The sequence below is a fragment of the Symsagittifera roscoffensis genome, chromosome 10, assembly GCF_963678635.1.
Source record: "Symsagittifera roscoffensis chromosome 10, txSymRosc1.1, whole genome shotgun sequence".
In the NCBI taxonomy this organism is placed as follows: Eukaryota; Metazoa; Xenacoelomorpha; order Acoela; family Convolutidae; genus Symsagittifera; species Symsagittifera roscoffensis.
The window spans coordinates 26,445,365-26,451,975 of NC_087071.1; positions in this window are offsets into that span (position 1 = coordinate 26,445,365).

Here is a 6,611-nt window from a genome sequence, read left to right on the forward strand (position 1 = left end):
GAAGGACTTAGCCAAGCCAAAATTTGACAAATATTGTTTCGAAGGCGTAAATTAGGCAGTAAGCCAAACTAGTTTTAGAGGTGTACTTGCGGTTGAAACATCCTCTTTACGGGCTGAAGATTTGTTTTTCATGTCTTACATCGTAACAATATGTTTTCAACCATAATAACACGTCAGACAAATTTTTAAAAAAGAAAAGTTTGAAATGTAAGGAGGCGAGTGGAAAGGAATCAATGATTCAATTAAATCGCTAAAAATAAAACACTGATTGAAAAATTGAAATCTTCAAAATTGCTTTCAGTCTATTAAATTTTGATGCATGATAGGCGTAACCAAACTGCCGAGAAAAATCATAGGAACCACTATTCAAAAAAAAACAAGACGCCCGAATTTTTTTTGTAGAGCAAACAAACACAAAAAAGAAACTAGTATTTGAAAAAATATTGCTCAATGAACCCTAAAACTGACCCATATTCTATTTTTTTATTCCCTTTGTGTATTTTGGTATTTTGCATTGGCGATAAACTCTGACTCTGCATAGAATAATAACAGTAATCGATTGAAAGGGGGCGACACCCGCCCTCTATGCCTGAGGGTTTTGACCCTCTAGTCCATCCAAAGGATCCTTTCTTTGGTATTAGCTTATGACATCCATTTAAGGGTGACCGACCCTTAAAGGAGCCATCAGCGCAGTAAATACTAAATTTGAAGGGGGAGGGGGAGCTTGGTTTCTCGCCTGTTTTTTTTTCAATTCGCCTGCAGAGCAGAAAATTCTGGGTTTTTAGATGGTCTAAAAATAAGGTCTCAAAAATTTAATCGAATCGACCTGAAAAAAAAGGAAAAAGTCTCAGGGTGTTTAACTAGTCTCTGCTAGATTCAATAGATCTAGGGTATACTGGTTTGTTGCGGCTGCTGAAGTTCTCTTGGAGAGGCAACTAATTTCTAAGTTAAATTCAAATCTCTCTGGTGCTGAAATTACAAGTAATTTCAGCACTTACAAATAAGTGGGTTGTTAGTTAGATGGATCATGATCGGTTAATATTAAATACTTTACAGTAGTAAAATATCTAATTTATTCAATCATAAAATATAGTTTAGATCAGGTTCCACCCATCCGGGTTTTACAGAGTTTTTTAGAATTATCTTCCTGCAACTCAAAGGATGGATGATGGACGTTGGTATTTGGCGAACGTCGTACTCTTGTCCGGTTTCTCTTGTTAGAGAAGTTCCGGGACGCTGGAGTTAGGGACATCAATCGTTGTGTCTTCTTGTGACAACGACGGTGTTTCCCAATGAAATCAATCTGATTTCAGAATGGTTTGCTATGACGAGTTTTTCTGTTTTATGTAGAGAACTTCTATTGTGTTCGACCTCGTCAGGGAATGGTGAGGAGATTGTGCGTGGAGGGGATGCCTTGTAACTCGGATCTGTACGTATACTTGAACATCGAGGTGGTCATTGGTCTAGTTCAATGAAGTCCTTTTCTGCGAAGTCAAGTCGTACTCTAAATCCTTTGAGTAGTGATTGTGGACGGCATATTGGTTGTGGTTGGCCATTCTTTTCGAGTGTAGTGGGGTCATTTTGTCTTTGGATGTTCGTCTTTGTTGTTGTATGCTGATCTATATACTGCAAGGGTTAATTTACGTTTTACAAAAATTTTATTAGTTTAGTGTTTTAATTATGATTTTGGTTAGTTGTTTTCACAAAAGCATTTTGTTTTAGTTCGGTTATTTTGAAGAGTTACTCACCCTTGATTAACTCTTATTAAAAATAGAAGTGTGGTCACAAAGCGTGGATGTAGCGCGGTGGGTTAGGCCGGCTATAGAGGATGCTCAGGACGTCCTCTCTGGTGGGTTAGGCCAGGAGTGGGAGTATGATTTCGTGCGGTTTCTGTGAGAGGTCTTGTTATGTGATAACGTTTTATGTTGGGTTTATGGTGGTCTTTCTTATGTTCCGTTGGTTGTGTCCTTTTTTCAAAAATCCAATTGTTTTTGTTATGGGTTTTTCTTTCGACTTTTTTGTGTTTTATTATTTCTTTCTTAGACTTTATAATAGTCTTCAAAAGAATAAATTATCCAGTTTTAAACTGGGTTAATCCGGTTTGGGTACCGTTGGTTTTCTTTTCTTAGTCATTCTGTTATTTTATGATTTGTGGTGTTTAGTAAGCTGCGTTGGTTAGTTTGGTTTAGTATATAATTCCTTTCCAACCGGGTTAAAGGAAAGTTTGAAACTTGTTATCGTGTGTTAGAGCTGTTGAGTGTGAAAACTTGAAACTGAAATTCATTATTTAAACAATCCTTCGTGGGCGAGCTGTGCGAGTTTGGATAGAATTCCTGTGCGAGTGAATGAAATTATCAAAAGGTTAGTACTGCATTTTCATTTTATCAATTTACTACATAGAATTTTAATTTTACTGCTAGTTTTGGGGAAAAATTAAATTACAAATTTTCATTTTTTATGAATTTTACTGCTTTTGGGGAAACAATTTATAAATTAATTTACTACATTTGGTATAAATTTCATCAGTTTATCTTGTAGAAAATTTTAATGAAGTTTAGAAGAATTTTAACAAGTTTATTTTTTATTTTGCTTTTTTGTTTTTTGCAGATGATCGTGGTATGAAGACTAAAGATCTAAATGAAACATGAGTAAAGAATGGTTAGTATTTATTTTAAATTTATTAGTGAAGAATATGTATAAATTATACTTACCTGTTAGTCGTCGGGGAAAAAACCGTGGGGGAAGATGTCGTGTATCATGTCGGAATTTGTTAGTAATTTTGATAGTATGCGAATGATGTTTTTAGTTTGAAGCAGTGGCCAAAGCAATTGAAGTGTTTTAATAGCTTTTAGTTCTTCGGTGCCAACTGCAAACTCATAAGGTGTGTTTTGAATGAGATTTTGTGATTGTATTTAGTATTGTGAATAAATTCTAATATAGGGATTTCTATAGGTTGGATAAATTCATGTGGGATAAGGAAGGGTCTGGATTCTTCTGCATTAAAGGTCTTCGTGATGGGACAAAATATATACATTTGTGTTATTGGGTCATAATTGCGGAGGATGCCGTGGAGGTTAGTATCTTTGATGCAATATGTGAAATTTAGAAAAAATGGCGAAGTGTATTTAGAGTTAAGAAACTGAAAACGGTGGTGTGGTTGTCTTGATGGAGTGTGTAGATCAAAATGATTTTGTATGAAGCGATAATATGTATATGTGTGGGTTTGTTTAGTGCGTAACATAATGTCGTGTGAGCAGTGCAAATCGCGTTCATGTGGTTCAAGGAAGTGGAAGGTTAGTGAAAATAATTGAAATTTTTCTTTAAACTTTCGTAAGCTTGCATGTCGGTTAGTGCTTCAGAAATGATGTGATCAAATTTTCGATCAAATATATTGAGTGTAAATACATATGGTATTTTGATGAAAAATTTTTCTGTTAGTTTTGGGTTAGCGAAGCGGTCGTCATCTAAAAATTGGTCTTGATTAGTTCGGATGATATTATGATCGTAATATTCTAGTGTAAAATCGTTAGCTCGGGGTGCAGTGAATGTTTTTAGTGATTTTTTATATCCTATATAAGTAAATTGTCTATGTGTTAGTGGTGTGGTGAGTCGATATAGCATATCTTGATTTCTTTCTATATCGTTATGAGTATTAGATAACGGTAGGCAAAGGGGATTAGTGAAATGATAATATGATGTCCAATGAAGTGTAGGCATTAAAACATGTTCATCTACAAAACTACGTGTGTCGTTAGTGTCATGAGGGGTGTTTAAAGTATATTGTGGAAATGAAGGTAAGGTGATTGCTAGAAAATCTTTCGTGTTAGTGTGATGTGGATGATTAATATATTCAGGGGCTGTTCCTGGTTTGGTTGGGAATGGATGGTTCGGGAATTTTCTTTTAAAAGTGCGATAAGCTCTATCAGTGCTATTTGATGATTCCGTGGATGTGGATGATTGTGCTAATGATGCAGTATAAGCTGAAAAGGGTGTAGGGGTAGGTGGGTTTGAGGATTCTATTGTGGAAGAAATCTGATTTATAGTGGGGGTGTTAGGGTGTAATAGTTGTTGCTGTAGGGTGATAAAATTATCGAGTTCTTGGGAGATTTGGGGAATATCTGGAGAAATGGATGATCGGTCTGAATGAAATGAAGAGTAGGTTGGGGTTACTTGTGAAGCATAAGAGGGTGTAGAAATGGACGGGAGTGGGTTATTTGGTGGGATTGGTTGAAAAGGGTGTTTTGAAAAAACTGAGGAGTTGGTTTGAAAATTATTGGATGGAGATGGTTCGGGGTCTGCAAATTCATCAGGGGTTTCTATATTAGGGTTATTGAGTTCTGAAATGGAGTATAAAACTGAGATATTTGAATTAGTGTCTGAATTCATGCCTGATGTTATATTACTAGTTGGGAAATCGGGTTGCGGGAAAGCAAAAAGTGGAATTATTGTAATTGGAGTGTTGAGGTTGGTTGGATGGGAATTTGAGCGGTGTAGGGATCCAAGTTGTCGGCTCATCGTGGGCTAAAAAAATTATTATTTTGAGACTGAAAAGCGGTGGTATGGGGTTGTTCGATAATTTGTTCATATGTATTTTCATCTTGTGAATGATGTGTCATTATATGTTGTATGGGACTTTGCGATATGTTTGGTCTAAAATTTGGATTATGTGTTATTGCTAAATTTCGGAAATTTGGTGGGACTAGGGATAATGGATGGTTATGTGGTAGGGGTGGTAACTGTGGTGCTGTAGGCGTTACCTCTATATTATTATGTTCTTCGTCGTACGTGTTCTGTCTTGTCGCTATTTTTGTGTTATATTCTTTTATTTGTGCGTCTAAAAGAATTTTGTTTATTGATGACGAAAAAATTCCAAAAAATCCTGCAAATAGTATGCGTGCTACACTTGCTTGTCTATTTACTTGTGTGTGTATCGCGCATGTATTATAGATTCCTTTTAAAAGTGAAAAAAGAAATCCTATAAAATTAAACATTGCGTATAAAATAGTTAATTTTTCTAAGATGTAATAGGGCCATCCTAGAAAATCGAGAATTTCATTTTTCAGTGTAACAAAGATAAAAATATTTATAGGTGAAGTATCTTGTGGTCTGTATTTTTCACCATTTAGATATATATAGTCTTTAATGTCTTTAAAATATCCGCTATAATCTTGTGTATAGATATCTGCAAATCCTGCTGTTTCGGCAATTTGCGTAATATTTGGTCAATTGATTGTCTTTGTATAGTGTCAATTTGTGTTAATAATTCTTGGAATTGTTGTGTTCTAATGTGATGTTGGATATCGGATTTTGAATATATTCCAATTGATTGTAAATCGATATTTGGGTTTCGAGCAATAGCTCTAATGCTTTCGGGTGAAAATTTTTTGAGTGAATGTGGGTTATGGGGTAAGAAGATAATATTTATCTTCATCAGGGTTCAGTTGTACTACATTGTGGCTATTTTCTGATCCACATGGGACTGCGGTATCCCAGAAATATGTTCGTCTTGAAAGTGTGTCAACGAAATGTACTTTATTTTTATAAAAGATAGGGATTCTTTTATAGCATCGTTTATCTTCAAAAACATATAGTGGTGATACTTTTTTGGTACAAGTTTAAAACCATAAAATGTTTCCTTCGTAGCCTAATAAATTTGATCTATTTCCTGATAGTAAATGTCTTGCGTAGGGTATTTTTAATACTGCTAGTGCAAGTGATTGTAGGATTTGTGTCCGTTCTAATTCGCATAGTTGGTGAAGTGTTTCTAATTCAGAGAGTGACATTTCCTGAAAAATTCGACTAATTGTGTAGTCTAATTTCATATCTAAGTGAATATCACAGTGGATATTACCAAAATAAGAATTATTCATTAGTGATAGTTCTTGTAAACGTGTGCTTCTAGTGTCATGTGGCTTTAGATGTCCACCAGGTTGACCATTACTTTTTTGAAAGTTAACTGGTATATATGATATTCCTTCGTTTAGAGGATGACCTGTGGCATAAGGGTCAATTTTTATTTTTCCAGTGGTCATGTCGAAACCTTTTTCGTATTCAACTAATATTTCAGAATATTGCGTTTTGTGAAGTGGATTTCTGTATTTGCATGCGAGTTCTGTTTCTTGATATATTTGAAAACGTGTCAATTTATTTTCTATATTGTGGATGTTTCGAAAATCAGTACTTTGTTTTCCTGATGGATTTACTTGTTCATATGGGATTGATTGTATAAAATATTTTTTGTGAAATTTTATCATTCGGGCGTGTATTTTTGCTACTTGAAATGTTGTACATGTATCTTCGGGAAACCTAACAATTGTTGCTTGTGTTCGTGTTGTAGGGTCACAATAACCTTGATCGTTTTTACAAGGTAATCTAATTCCTTGATAGATCATTGTGTTGTCAGATAAATCTCGTGTGAGTTGTATTTTTTCGAGTTGTATTTTCCAATCGAAAAACATTATTTCTTGATATCCTCTATTTTTTGTGTCTGCTTTGCAGTTTGATGGATTATTTATACCAATGTGTGGTATCCAGTGCTTATCGTGTATGTTAATAGTTAATCTTCCGTGTGCGCCGTTGTATGGGTATTTTTCATCTAGTTTTATATGTCC